This window comes from Manis pentadactyla, chromosome 9, assembly GCF_030020395.1.
Source record: "Manis pentadactyla isolate mManPen7 chromosome 9, mManPen7.hap1, whole genome shotgun sequence".
Lineage (NCBI taxonomy): Eukaryota > Metazoa > Chordata > Mammalia > Pholidota > Manidae > Manis > Manis pentadactyla.
The window spans coordinates 101697566-101713810 of NC_080027.1; positions in this window are offsets into that span (position 1 = coordinate 101697566).

Consider the following 16245-nt stretch of genomic DNA (forward strand, 5'->3'; position numbering starts at 1 on the left):
CTTGTCCCTTTAAGACTTTTAAAAAGTGCCACTTTTCTTTTGTCCCAGGGGAGCCGGCTGTGGGAACCCACTCGCAGTCTCCATCTTGGATTTTACTTTTCCGTTTCTCTACTATCCAGTACACCATGCGCTGTGTGTCTGTGCTCCCAGTGAAGATTACTAGGGCTGGTTATTTAGCAGTCCTGTTCTTCCACTCCCTCCCTACTCTGGTTCTTTTCCTCCCGCCGGTGAGCTGGGGTGGGGGGAGTGCTCGGGTCCTGCTGGGTCACGGCTTTGTGTCTAACCCTTTCTGTGAGATGCTGATTTCTCACAGATGTAGATGTAGCCTTGCTGTTGTACTGTATCTTCTGGTCTCTCTTTTAGGAATAGTTGTATTTGTTGTATTTTCAAAAATATATATGGTTTTGGAAGATTTCTGCTGCCCTACTCACACCGCCATCTTGAGCCCTTTGGGGTAGGGGGTAAGTTTTTAAGTGAAAATGTCCAATTTAGAAAACACATGCCAAGTATATGTGTAGCATGTAGCTATTAGATGAGAATATATGAGTCCTTGTTTCAAAGAGGTGTTTTGTTCAATGAGGTGAAGTAAATATTTCATGAATGCTATTGATTAGGCAGGAACTGCCACAGCCCTTGACCTTCAGTTAAGGTCAGGAAGTCTGCGCCGTCCCAAGTCTAAGAACCAAGCAGAAATAAGGAGGAATGAACAGTACGTGTATAAGTGGTGAAGGAAAAAGTCTGCTTTCCCCAAGAGCGGGCAATCAGAATTTGTATTTATTGGGGCTTATGGAACTTTAAAAGAGGAAGTACAAAAATGACTCAAAATCCCCACATGAAAAAGAAGGAGGGAGCATAAAATGCTAATGTACATCACATCAAAGAGGCTCAACTTAAAAATAATAGTTTACTAGCAGAGCAGAGAATGGGAACTGCGGCTCTCCTTTCCCCCCAGGTGTGTCTGATCTCCCCCTGCAGCCCCAGAGCACCCTTCACGTGCACCGCGTGTGCCCCACCCAGGCTGCATCAGCTCTTGCTGTGTCGCTGTGTCGCTGTGTATCCACTGAGCTCATCACATCCCTCAGAAGTACCTGAAATCTTGGCCCCAGGGCCAGATTGCTTATCCCAGCCTAGCTTTGGCACATTGCTGTTTGCCTAATTATAGTTTATCAAATAAATAAAAATGGGCATTCTAGAAGGGTTTTTATTTTCACTGTGGTATGGATCAGTTTAAAGCCATCTCTGCTGGCAATTTGATTGTAAAGATCAGTAAGCCTCCATCTGTTACCAGGAGTGAGTCTGAACCTGGTATTAACGCGGTCACCTTTAGTCAATCCTGTGGTAACTCTAAACTGATTCATAGACTGTCATTTATGACCAATAAGTTGTCAATCCATCTTTGAAAACTGGCTGTGGGTTTGTATTTCCATCCTGCAATATTTATGAAAGAGGAGTCACATAACTAAAAGTTAAATGAAATGGAAGGAGATGACTTATTGTCCTCAAGATTTCCACTGAGGAACCTTAATTGCTGGTGTATCTCATATCTTCTATAAGAGGAATTACAGATGCACAAACTTCCACTTGTAATTAGGGGAACTACTTCCCCCAAATCTGTAATCTGCTGACTTTCATCATATGTTTTATAACTCCTAGGGCTTTTCTCTGTGGCATCCAGTAACTTAACTCTTTGTTACTGATTTATTACCCTGAGTTCTAAAGGGTCATCACAGATATCTTTTATTGCCTGACCCATCTTAAAACACTTCCGAAGTAGCACAGCTCACTCCTTTAAAACCATCATTGTCCAACCGTACATGCTCCCAACATGAGCCTTTTGTGGGTGGGGGTGGCAGCCCCAATCCAAATGCTGCTGGGTTGTATCAAGTCTTGTCCTGTTTGCTTCTGTGGTTGGCCTGAGAATAAGAGAAGGTCAGACCTGCCCGTCCTCCTGCTTTGGTCTGGGCCTGCTCCTGTCCCCCAAGGGCACAGCTTGGACAGGTCTGCATGTGCATGAACCCACATGCACACCCACTCACATGTCTGTGCATGTGACGTGCCTTCCAGGAAAAAAAACCCGTAACCTTCAAAGATTGTCTAAATACTCATTTAGAGCAACATGTTCTAACATCTTCATCAGTCTATACATATCTCCTTTCCAGTGTTTAATCATAATATTATAGTGACAATAATTTGCCTACGAATCTGTGTCTGCTCCTCCTCCCTAGAGCTGTGAGGCTGCTGAGAGATCGAAGTCCTAGAACAATTCCAAAACGTATGTGTGAACCAACTGAAAGTCATGACTTACATATTCCTGATCCAGAGCATGTCTGAAACATCTTTATCTGGGTTTCTTTGCAGTTATGAAGCTTCCCCAACAACAAATGCAAATGCTTCAAGCAGAGCTGTTGTAAGTGTTATGTAATATAGAAAAACACAGACCCTAATCTCAGGAACTTCAGAGTCTACTGAGTGGGGCACACAAAGAAAGGCAAGCAAGTGGCCATTATCATAATACCATGTTCGAGTACTCCAGTAGTGGTATGATGAAAAGCTAGAGGAACAAGGAGGGTGTAATTCTGCCTGGCAGGGTGGATTCCACAGAGAATCTGCCTTGTGAGCTGTGTCTTGAAGAATGAGAAGGTGTTTGTCAGGCAATGGAAACAGTGGTGATAGACATTATCGGGGAGGGATAGGAGTTAGGACTGGGCATCAGGAGGACAATTCATCCAGAAAGAGCCCCAAAAAGCCCAGAGGCATAAAGTACAATGAGTGAGCTTCAAAGCCACAGCTAGTCATTGATCTGATGGATTTCAATTTCTTTCCCTGGGCAAAAGTTCTTCTATCTCCTCTTGGTTTTCTGTTGTCATATGAAGATGCAATTACTGAACCCCCATCATGAGCTTTTCTGCTCGTGGAGATTAATTAGTGGTGTGAACTTCCCTACCTAAGGATCCAGTGCACCTCCCAGGGCCTGTGGCCTTTGAGAATCACTGGTCTAGGATGGAAATTCTTAATATGGGCTCAGCAGAGGGGATCTGAGAAACCTGAAGTTCTATGCAAAATTTTGAATTTGTCCTTATTTGTCCAGGGGTCTTTGACTTCCATCAATTTCCCAAAGGGCTCTGTCACCCCCAAACAGACTTAAAACCCTGAGTTTGATATCATGTGTTTTAAGTCCTTCCTTCTTTGGGGGGAGTTGGTGGTGGGAAGAAAACTGGTGAATCCTCCCTTCCATGTTGCACACATCTCCTAGACAGGGATCTGAAGGACGCAGGAACAATCTCATCAGAACCCTTTCCTCTGGATGTTTTCAATATCCTGGCAGTAAAACATAAATTGTCCTAATGAGGAAGAAATAGGATGACCACATGTACCAAGGCCCATATTCCTATACTAGTGCAGATACAAGCAGTACCGGTACAGAAGGAGGAGGTTTATGCACAAACCCAGAAGAGTGATACAGCTATTGAAAGAAAAACTTAAGAAAGAGGAAACCATGAGGCAAAGCTTGCAAAAATGCAACATTGACCTACAAGGACCTAATTTTTTTTTCTTTTCTAGCAGAAGATAAGTGAGATAAGGACACTAGCAACAAATGACAGCTCACTAGTGACAGACAGCCAGCAGAAAACCCATGTCTTCTCTCAGCCTGGGCAGGTAAGAAGAGACCTTATAATGGGGAGAATACCGGCTTTCTAACTGGTTCAGCAGGCAAACTACCTCAGCAAATTCCTGACCAGGAAAGATGGTCATCTCAAGCACAATATCTGATTCAAATCTGTGGGACCAAATGTGTTTCAAAATTTTAAATAGTTTCATTTTAGAAAGGTAACATAGTCTATATATCTTGCTATGATGTAACACCCACCCACCCACCCCCAATCTGGATCAACTTTCCATGATCAAACTAATATTTGATCAAAATTCATGTTTTGACAGTTATATGAATATTTACATTAGTGGGAAAAAAGACTCTCTATATAAGACTCTAAATAATCTCAAGAGAGTATAGGTTCAATATTATTAACAAATGAATTCAATTTAGGGCTCACTGCCAAGTGAGTTGTGAAAAATTCCCAGTTTTCAGACCTTTATGGGACGAGGGATTGCAGCTCTGTATTATATATACATATACAGATCTTTGCAACTCAACAAAATATTTTGTGGAAAACATGCACATACCACCTATTAAAAAAACACTGTAGAAGTTTTCCAGGTATTGATGTCCAGTTTCAATAAAATCCAGAACCAAATCAATTGAACAACTTTTAAAATACTAAGAACATTTGTCTCTCTCAGGTGTCTGCGACTCCTAAATTCCATTTCTCAAAAGTTAGAAATTGTCTCTACTTTCAAGTGTTCAGATTTTAGATGTTCTAGAATGAAATTAGTCTGAGCATGGTGAATGTGATATAATAAAAAATATAGGTCTTTCCTTGACTTATGATGGAGTTACAACCTGATAAAAATCTATCAGTAAGTTGAAAATATCGTAAGTCAAAAATGCACTCATTACAACTAACCTAAAGAACATCATAGTTTAGTCTAGCATATCTTAAATGTGCCCAGAACACTTGCATTAGCCTACATGGGGGGAAAATCATCTAACACAAAACATGTTTTATAATGAAGTGTTGAATATCTCATGTAATTGATTGAATACTGTACTGAGAATGAAAAACAGAATGGTTGCATGGGGACAGAATGGTTTTAAGTGTATCGACTCTATACCTCGTGATGCTGCCCAGCATCTTAAGAGAGAGTTATACCACATAACCACTAGCCTGGGAAAAGACCAAAATTCAAAATTTGAAGTATGGGTCCTATTGAAACAAATTGCTTTCTTACGTATTGATTTCTTAGAAAGTGTATAGTCAAAAAATTGTGAAAAATCCTAAATCAAACTGCTAAGTTGGGGACTATCTATGAATGTTTGATCTTGTCCTGGGCTCCTGGCACACAGCTCCTAAACCTTTGGAATCCTTTGGCCTATCTTTTGTATGCTAATGAGGTGACTGGCAGCTGGGTCCCTGATAGCTCCAGGCTGGGGGCTGGTTGCAGAAAGACTAAGGCCTGATTTGATGGTAGGAAGTTTCAGCCCCAATATCAACCCCTGGGAGGCAGAGAGGGGCTGCAGATTGAGTTAATCAGTAATGGCCAATGATTCATTTCGTTGTGTCTACATAATGAAGTGGCCATAAAACCACTAACCAATGGAGTTTGGAGAGATTACAGGTTGGTAGACACCTCATGGTGCTGGGAAGGTGGTGTGCCTGAACCCTTGACTTACAGCCAGCTGGTCAGCAGGTGGGACCCAGGACTCCCCGGGGCCAGTGGTCAGCAGGTAGGGGTCAGGACCCCCCACAGCTAGCTGCCGAAGATCCAAGTGCAGTCCTCTGGGACTGGTCCCTGAAGCTGTAGGGTCTGCACAGACTCCAAGAAGTTGAGCACCTCTTGGCATCAGGAGAATCAGAGAATTGGTTGTTGGTTTTGGAAAATACTCTAGAGTGAGGCTTTTATTGTAGCGATTTTCAAACTGTGTTCCCATGGAACAGTGTTTATTGCTGGCTGACTGAGGTTGTCTGTCATGGTAGTTGAATAATGATAGTTTTTAAAATTTGCTGAATAACAGAGCAGAAGTTCTTAAATTGTGCTTCAATAGAACAAAATTCAGAGATAAATTTAACACCCAGTCAAAAAGTCACATTCACTTGCTGACATCTGACCTGATATAAAAAAATACTATTTGGCTCCGTAGAGTCCATATACTCTGGCCACTGAAATATGAAAGAGGACTTATGTCCCTTCCTGCCGAAGCATTTAAGACCTAAGACCAGTTTGAAATCCAGACAAATCTGGGTTCTGATCTTGATTTAGGTACTTACAGACTTTTCCTCCTTGGGCAAATTACTTACCATTTGTAAGCCTCATTTTCATTTATCTACTCTATCATCTATCCATCCATCCATCCATTCACTGATCTTTTGAGCTCTCAGTCACTTATCATTTACTATCACCTATTGTTTCTGTTTATCCATCTATGATAGACATTAAACTATTCATCAGTATCTATTTCCTTTAATTTCTAAGCATTTAGGATGATCACGCACACACAAAGCTATGCATGACCTTCTCTGGCCACTGAAATATGAAAGAGGACTTATGTCCTTTCCTGCCGAAGCATTTAAGACCTGGTGCCAGTCTTACTTCTTTCCTTCTCCCCCCTGCAGTGACTTTCCGTGTGGATGGGGGTGCCTTAGCTGGGTCCCTGAATGAAGACGCGTTGGAGCCCAGAGACTAAGGACTTTGTGTGAACAAGAAATACACTGTTATTTTGGTAAGCTATGAGATTTAGAGATTGTTATTTAACCTAACTTAATCTATCATCTTGCTTTGTTTAAAAAAATAAGTTAAAAGTAGCTTAAAGAAAAATATAGCACAAAGAAATAAAAAGTGACTGAGTGAATTAAGGACAACATATGGTAATATTTATGTTACAGAATCATTGGGAGAAAACACATATATCCACCAGTGTGACTGATGATCAGTAGGTGTAACGGTATGAGACTCCAGCTCTTTTTCATGTGTGGATCTTTCTATGCAATGGTCCCCCGCTGCCGCTCCCTCCTTCGCTTTACGCTGTGCTCGGGAGGTCTTCCTTCACCTGCGTACAACTACAACCCAGCTTCCCCCACTCCACACTCATTATCGCCCTTATTTTTTCCATTGTTCTTATCACCATCTACCACACTACATATCTACTTATTTGTTTGTTAGATATTTGTTCCCCAACACAAGAATGGAAGCTCCGTGAGGGCAGGGGTCCACATCGGTTTTGTTCACTGCTATATCCCTGGCATCTAAAGCAGTGCCTGGCCTGGAGCCTCAGTGCCCAGCAAATATTTTTCAGTGATTTTTGAATTAATGCACTGTAACTTCGTAGGAGTTCCCCGAATCCTTTGTACAGATCTCAAAGTGGATAAATAGCCAATTGCCTGGCACTTCAGAGTTTGGGACATCAAGCATTACACACCACCGTGACAAGTGTCCTGTGCCCGTACACCCTCCTTGACCCTGGTCTGTTCGTTGTACTTCCCTGCCTCTGCTCCCTCCCTTTACGGCATGTGCTGGTTTTAAGAGATGTACCCACTGGACAGACTTCAGAACAATAATAATGAGAATTAAAATAAAATAATGATTAAGATTTATTAAGCACTTATGGTATGCCAGCTTCAAGACTAAGTACGTTTCGTTCACAATCTTATTTAAACTTTAAAACACTCTGAAGTCAGTACTATTATTGTTATTTTAAAGATGAGGAAATTGAGGTTTTCAAGATGCTGCATAATGTGCCTAAGGACACAGTCCTGGTAAGTGGCAATGTGTTTTGTTATCTATTGCTACATAACAAGTCATCCAAACCATAGTGGCTTAAAATAATTTGTTACTATACATCCTGATTCTGTGGGTTGAACGGGCTCAGCTGGCTGGCTCTCTCTTGGAGTCTGTCCTGTGATCGCTGTGGCTGCAGTCAGGGCGCAGCTGGCCTGGGTGTCCAAGATGGCTTTCATACGTCTGGCATCTCAGAGGGGGTGGCCAGAACTCTTGGGGACTGCCCGGGCATGTCTCTCTCTCTGTCTATATGGCTTCTCTACCTTGCAGGCTTTGGCTTCCTCACAGCATGGAGGCCTAAGGGTAGGCAGATTTCTTACGTGGTGTCTGGCTTCTTCTGAACTGGCCTTGAAGTCACACGGTGTCACTTCCAGCTCATTCTATTAGCTCCACAGGACCAGCTCAGATTCACTGTGGGAAGGCATAAAAAACCAGAAGCCTTGGCTCATTGGGATTATTTTGGAGACAAGACTTGCTATTGCAGTAGAATTTTTAAACCAGACGTTCTGAACCTATGCCAGAGCTTACAAGCTTTATCTAAGAGGAGCAGGTGACACATGAGGAAGGAAGGCCTGATGCAAGACATTTGAGACAGGAGGAGCCGGGGAGCCCAGGCCTTGTTCCAGGGCATCCTCACCCGCTGACTTCACCTGGCAAGCCTTCAGGCTCCATGCTGCTGTGTCCTCTGGTAGTTTAAGGGAAGCCAGAAATCCAGTTGTTTTTTTAAAATAAAATAGCCTAACTTTAAAAACACACTATAAGCAAAGCAGTACACTCCCATGTTTGTCCTGTGGGCTGCCAGTTTGCAAACCGGTGTTGCATTTCCAACGTCACGTTCATACACACTGGCGCAGCACACAGGCCCCTCACATTGGTAGAGGGTGCCTGTCTGACTACCAGCTTCATTCCAACACTCACGCATTCAGCAAGTATTTACTGGTTCCACGACTTACTAGCATGTTCTAGGTGCTGGGGATGTAGCAGAGAACAAAAAGCCCCTGACCTCAGGAGGCTTATATTCTAGTTGGGAGAGACAGAGAATACACCAATAAAGGTATGAAATATCATACGGCACCAAGTACCATCGAGAAAAATAAAGCAGGGTGAGCTCCAGCGTGGGGGGTGGGGGTGCCTTCTGCCTTCTTGTCACGTTCTTCTGTCTGCCTGGAATGACCCTCCCTCTCCTGCAGCTTGGCTGTTTCCAGCCTATCCCTGGAGAGAGAGCTTAAGCATCACAACCTCTGAAATATTGTCTCTGACCCCCAGTTCCTCCTCTGTGAGGTTGGTGACCCTCCTCCTGGCTCCCAGCTCACTTGTGCCTACTCTTACCACGAAGTCATAATTATCTTTCAAGCCTACACTTTTCAGTGTCTCCCATCAGAGAGAGAGTAAATTGAGGGATTCTGTATTTCCTTAACTTGTCTGTAAATCTTTGTTGAGCAAAGGGACACCCACTTTGTGAAGATCTTTAGTGAGGCTGCCTCCAGGTGGGAGAACTTCTTGCTTTCTTCTTTCCTTTCCCTATAGGAAAAGTGCCTTGTTTTGCTGTCAAATCACAAAACCATGCACTTAGTTACTTGGAAAACCAAGTTAGCAGACATTATGTCCTTCGATTTAGAGACAGGTTAATAGTGAGTATAAAATATTATCTTATGTTATCCGTGAGTCATGGGATCCAAGTAACTTTCCCTGGTTGTGAGACAGATGCTCACATATGCATTCTATATGCATGTTAATATATTTATATTTGCAATGCATATTTGCATACTCATACATATCCATATACATAAGATGAAAAATATACCCTCTGCATGTACGGGCAGGGACTTAACCATGTACTCTTACACTAGGCAACTTAGGTAAACGGGATGCATATTCACGATTGACAAGCATCAAATGCTGAAAGCTGCGCCTGGCACAGCAGCATCTCTGTCCGCGGGCTGTGCTTCTATCTGGCTCCTGCTGTCCTTATTTCCAGTGAGTAAAGGCTTCTGAGAACCCCTGTGAGTGTGCCTGGAGTCTGGCTTGGTTTTCTAGAAGCCCCAGGGCTGGGGCTCCCTCTACCCTGAGTTGCCACCCATGGAACAAGATGAGCGCTGCCCCTGCTGCGGGCAGGCAGAGCATGCACTTGTTCCACTGCGCTCTGGAACGCCTCAGCTCTTGAGCCCAGACCACAGAGGGCTGTGGGCAGATCAGCCTCTGATCTGGCTCATCTCTGGAAACCCTGACTTTCAAGCTGTGTCAGAGCCACCCCAAAAGAAAGTGGCCAGCCTTGAACCTGCTGTGAGGAGAGGAGCAGCCTCGGGCACCCGGCAGCTGCCTGGGAGCTGGGGCCCTGGAAGTGGGCTGTGGGAAGGGCCAGCCGAGGAGCCCCGCTCGTGTGTGTGCCTGGCCCATGCAGCGGGGGACAGTCAGGGTCGCAGCTGCAACTAACCTTGCTGCTCAGTGAAGGGGCTGAGGCAGACAGGCAGGACAGCCAGAGGGTCAGGTCACATGGCAGATTTACAGTTTCTCCAGAATTCATTACTTGCTTCATATGATCTTTTCAATTGAATGGTCCCCCAGTTTTTAAGACATAAAGTTAAAATAAATGCATGGAGATAATTTTTCAAGCCCCATCTGAGATTCTGCGTCCTTCATGAAATATTTCTGCTTCTCCCAACTCTGTCCATTCCTCTGTCCTCAGTGCAATATGATTCCTCCCCTTTTTAACCCAGGACTAATTGGGAAGCCTGGAGTATTCTCACGGTTGGTCCTGTGTGGCAGCTACTGCTCCATGAGGGCCTCTCTGCTTCAGTGCTGTCTTTCCGGTTGTGGGCAGATTTGTGCGAGTTCTGGCCTGCTCTTGTGTGCCCTCCTGGGGCAGCCAGCGTGGGCCTAGCAGATGGGAGCGTGGTGGCCCCCAGAAGAGCCAAAGGGCACGCAGGTGGCCCCCTTCCCCTGGCCCACTCCCGGCGGCTGACAACCTGCACTGGTCACATCTGGGAAGCAGATTCACGGGGGCTTTTCTAAACATTTTTCAAGTAGGTCACATCAGGATGGCCGAGCACACAGTATGGCATGAGCTTCAGAAATGCGTGATGGCTTTTGACTACCCATAACTTCTACAGCCATTTTATAATCTTGAGAGCTACAAACAAGATCGGGGCTGCTGGCTTGCCAGGTACATTCTTTGAGGACAGGGTGCCCTTGGTACCACTGTATCCCCACAGGGCCTGTGGGGCCAGATGCTCACAGGGGTTGGTAGAAAGGCTGATCAGCTCCTGGCTTCATGATGCTTCACCAGTCTGTTACTTATCCCCTCTTTTCAACTCCAGATAGGAAAGGGGGACCGATGATTAGCAGGAAATCAGCCAGGAAAGGCAACAAGAAACCAGGGCATCTATTCCATTAGCAGGATCTGCAGTCAGTCACGAAGGTTGAGTGCTGTGCCTTTAAGGACTGACATCCCCCCTGTTTGTGCCGGCAGGCACAGGGAGGGACAGCGTCAGAGAAAGAAGGGTTTTGAAATCAGCCATCTATTACAGGTGCAGGAAACTCGGGTTTTAACAGCAGAAGAAATGTGGCTGGCGAGGAACCCCAGTTCAGGCATCTTTGGGTGCCTCTAAGTTAAAATTCTGGGGACCTGGAAAGCATTGTGGGAGTCAGAGGAGGTGAAACCGCATCAAAAGCAGTTTCGTATTCTCACACTGAGTCTCACTGGAAGGTTAGGTGGGTGGGGGACTAGATGTCAGCTCAGGATGAAGTCTGGATGAGCCTCTGCCCTGCCCCCAAGGCACCCTGATTAGGGCCAGAACCCACCATTGGGGGTGGGGTTGACCTTGTTCACCGCAGGATCTGGCTGGACGCAGGTCATTGCCCAAAATACTGTCCCTGTCCTTTCACTGAAACCCTTATTCTCTTTAAGCATCATTCAGTGTCTTGTTGTAAGTATATTAGGTCTCTCTTGGTCCAACTCAACTAGATTTACACTAAAATAAAGACAGAAAATGTTATGAGTTACACAATTTATAAAATTTAGGTGTAGATCTCTAAGATTAAGGCCCTGCTGGATTCACATACTCAAGATGACGTCATGATAGATCTGTCTTTGCCCATCTCTCCGCTGTGCTCTCAGCGGACATGCCCATGTCGGTGCCAGGCAAGCAGGCCAGACAAGCCCAGCAGGACAATAAATGCTTCTTTCCCAGTAGCGCCGAGTCATGGCTCAGCCTGTGCGCTTGGCCAGCTCCAGTCCAATCACTGAGGTCAGGGAGACTCATGGTTTTAATGACCGGGTCCAAGTCCTGTGCCCATCTCTGGGGCAGGATGGCATCTAGGCAGGATTGGCTGCAACTGAACCACAGGGACAGGGAGGGAGGACAGGCGGTTCCTCAAAATAAATCAGACTGTTAGCAAACATGAGGCAATGGTGACAGGGCGAATTTACCTTGTGATGAATAGATGCAGTCACTCTAAGATCTCTGCATCCTTCCTACATGGAAGTGTTCCTACAGAGACCCTCATCTCTCTTTAGCTAAGCGTTAAGGGCTCAGATCCTAAAACTGGGTCTCTCTCTCCCCACCACCCTCCTGGTTCCACATGGACCTGGTTTTTTTTTTAGAAACTTGGTTTGTCTTGTTGAAGATAGTCCTCAAAAGGGCAAATACCATTTCATTTTTTTCCAGTCCAGCAAAACAACCGAGAAGCACAGTCTCTGCTCCTCAATGAGGACAAACATGGAATTTCTAAAACCAATTATCTGGGGACAAAAGAGCATCAGAGATTTATCTGAATGGCAGCAAAGTCTCATATGGTTTGAGCCCTAATTCGAGGGAGGTCCTGGCATTTGGAGCCTACTGTGGGATGCCCCTAGCTTTGACTGAAGGAAAATGGAGGTTTTGGCTCCAGCTCTGCCCTTTGCCACCTGGGTGAAATGACTTTTTTCCTGGGTCCCAGTTGTCTCACGTTTAATATTAGGTTTTGGATGAGGTGTGCTTTCTCTCTAGTGCCGGCCATTTCCCTTCTAAAGTACTTGATTTTTAGCTGACACTCCAAATCCATAATAATCTGGGTTGTACCACCGTTGTGTCTGTAGATGGCATAATTTAGGCACCATAAGGATTAAAAACAAAACAAAACCTTTATGCTTGATACATGAAGAGGAGCATAGGAGGACACTAACATTGAACCCTACTTTCAGGATAGGAGATGTTGCCAGGAAGGGGGCATCTTCAGATCCAGCATGGACTAGACTTAGTCCCTGGGACACAGTCAGCCAACCATCCAGGGTCTAAGTGCCCACTAGGCACTAGCAGATGCCCCTGTGTGTCTGAAGCCCGGGGAAGGTGAGGTAGGGAGGGAGAAGACAACGTGCTCAGGAAAGCCTGCATGTAACATCTTTCATGTTTCATTGCTCTGAGATAATTTCATTACTGGAAGTGACATGCTGCAGCCATGACACTCAGGGCAGTTTGGGAAGGTTGCTCATCACAGATTTCCAACTGGATGACGAGAGTTACATCAGATGATCACATAGTCTTGAAACCTAAGAGCAGGGGCCATTTCTGGCCCAGGGGCAAATGGTAGATGTACGCAGAGGGAATGATGAATAAGTGAGCAAATGCATGGACAGGTGGCTGAGTGTAAAGGTGAATTCCAGTTCCAACTCCCACAACTGTGGACACAGGGTTCCCACCAGAAGGGAAAACAGTACATAGATGTAGGAAGCTGGGAAAAAGTGGAGAACACAGGAAATGTGTGTAGCATAACTAGACAAAGAGGGTTCGGGGCAGGAGGAGATTTTTTGGGAAGAAAGGTCATCACACTTAGCTGCCGACCTGGAGGCCTTCTTTGAAAGAAAGCACTTCCTTGGTACGCCACCCACCTGGCTGCCCACCCACCCTTCACTCCGAGAAGCTGGAGCAGAGCTGGAATCAACTGAAAGTGGTACAGAAAATGAAACTTCTGTAGCAACCACAGTCCCTAGGACCTCACTGTGCCACCTGGGTCCCTGAGCCTGATCATCTTCAGGCCCTTCCTCCACCCTGCGAGGTGGTGGGGGTGAACTTGAGCACAGGGAGTGGGAGCAGGACCTGTGTAAGCCTTCAAAGTGCATACACACACATGTGAGCTCATGCATACACATGTATGCACACATGCACATGCATGAAGAGGCACACAGATGTCAGGGCGTGTGTCAGAGAAGTACATGTGCAAGGATACGGAAGGTGCAGAGCCCATGCAGTGATTAATTCAGAGCACAAAGGGAAGGCCACCCCACTACCTTTGTGAGCTGAAATCCCTAAGAGGATCACAGCCCCAGACACTCTCCGAGACTGCTGAGGTCCCCCTTTCTGTACCATAATGTAACTTTGACAAGTGAGAGGTGAGATATGCAAGCATGAGGGCATCACAGGAGCGGGGCACTTGTGGGTTAGGTGTCTGCACAGAAGAAGCCGATTAAGCCAGCTGTCAGCTGCTGTCCTGGGGATGCATTTAGGTGCCTCTGTGTAGCTAAAGCCAGTTCTGCCAGGAGAAAGGCCAGAGCAGATGTGGATGGCAGGATCAAAGGTTAACCTCTGCAGTGATGATGGGAACGGGTTTCTGCAGCTGACAATACAAGGGCAGGCAGGCTGGTGTGAGACAGGAGACAGCCAGGGGGTGCCCAGGTAGGCTCACAGAGCATCTGTCAGGGGTCTGCAGCAAGGGGCATCCATGCCAGAGGCACGGCACGGGAATGAGAGGAGGGCAAGAGAGATTAATACTCAGCATATATTGTAAACATTCCTGGGGCACCAGATAGTTGCTTGTTGATAAGAACAAGAGTATGAGGTTAGAGCAAGACCCAAAGCACAGGTGACCTGAGGGCAGGGCATCATTCATTTGCCCTGTCTGGGAGTTAGACTGGTCCAGAGTGTGGCCTACGGTGGCACCACCTCTAACATGCAATACGTTTTGGAAAAAGAGGGTGGTTGGGTTATAGAGCCAGTGGGTCTCCAGGGCTGGGGACGGGCTGCCCTCTGGGAAGGGTTTGTCACTTGAGGACTGTTGACTGGGGGCTGGCCAGGCTGTCTCATGCTGGGAGGGGCCAGGTGGCACAGGGCAGTGAGTGCTTTAACTGTGTCCCTGGGTGGCTTGGTTTTGGTCAGTTGTACCGATACCTTTAGGGTTGTGGTTCCCGTGTGGGTGGGTTGGGCATTAAGTCCATTTCTGACTGATTTACAATGGCAATGGCTCTCAGCATTTACTTGGGGGGAATGTGGCCCCTCTCCTTGACTTTGGTCTTCCTTCAGGCCCTCCTGTCTCCCCTGTTTTCAGCCTCCCTTTCCTCACTGACCCTTTATATTCCACCCTGTGCCTCTTCCACTTCCACCTTTCTCTGCCCTCACCTTTTCCTGTCTTTTGACCTTTTCACTAACCCATCCCTCACCATGGAACCATGGTCTTTGGAGCTAGAAGGGCCTCAGGAGCCTTTAGTGCAGCCCCTTGCCCAGACCTCTGCCAAGGCATCATTTATCCTGTGCTTAGACATCTCCCAGAACTGCCCACAGCCCGGGGCAGCTCCTTCTGTTTTTGGGGCACTTTGACTGTTAACACAGTGGGAACCCACTGATGGCAGAGGTGTGCCCTGCCTTTGAAGAATTCAAAGTCTACTGGACTGGAACCATCCACTGTTTGGTTCTAGTTCCAACTGCTAGGGTCTATATAGATAAGTAATATTCAAGAAATATTTATTGAGCATTTCTAATGTGCCAGCCTCTGGTCTAGAGATTACAGATTGCAAAATTAACAAGAGAGTGTCCCAGTAGTTAAAATGCTTGAGTTTAGGAAATAGGAGAGATTTGCAGTGACTTGGTGTGTTAAGAGCTGTAATAAGCAGACTATGGGAAACTTGAAGAAGGAGCGATTCACTGTGCCTGGGGAGGCTTCACAGAAGATGTGGTGTCTGAGCTGACTTTGGAAGGAAGTGTTCACCCATAGAAAAGGACTGTACACACACAGGACCTTCCCAGGCATCACTTGGGATTCGGGCAAACCAGGCAGCTGGAGTAAGATAAAATAGTATTAAATGAATGAAGGGAAGAGACCAAGGAATGAGCTAGGATGCTGGAGGGATACCCAGGAAATGGGAAAGGAAATCACATGTTACATGACATGGGAACTGCACACACAGTATGGTGCAGGAGATCGGGGAGCGGGATCCCTGACGCATGTAGGAGGCGGCCGGTTCAGCAATGCCTGCTGTGAGGTCACAGTCCCTCTTCTGTCAGTGGAGGTGGTAGTAATACCTGGGTTGCCTGTCTTCTGGGAAAGGGTGGGATGGAGAGGAGGGTGGAGCCGAGGAGACGTCAGTGCCTGGAATAGAGTACATGCAAGGAGGTAAGCAGCTGGCGCATGAGGGTTGGCTTTCGAGGCAGGTAGACCTTCTAAAACCAGGAGGCATGGAGGAGGAGGGGTGGGAGTGTGGGCGGTTAAAAGTAAGAAGAAGAAATTCAACTGGGAATTCAGGGTCCCGAGATGATAAGTAGGGTCTTTGATAACTGTTGGGGGAGGGAGACTGTAACTCTGGGGCAAAATATAATCCCTGTCCCGGGCAAATTACCTTTGAAACCAAAATCAGTCAAAGAGAAATAAAGTGGAAGAAACCTGTTTATTGCTTACAAGCAGTCGTCCACTTCTGCTTGCCGTGCCCCTGGTGACCTGGCTGCAAAAGGGGCCCACCCAACCTCTCTGGTCCAGATATGCCCTCGCTCCTCCTTGTAATTCCCTATTGATATGGAGATGGACTACTTCTCTCCATCCTCGGAAACACCTCTTGATATGGAGATGCCCTAAGGCCCAGAGATTCTGGAAATACTGCAGTTTTACCCA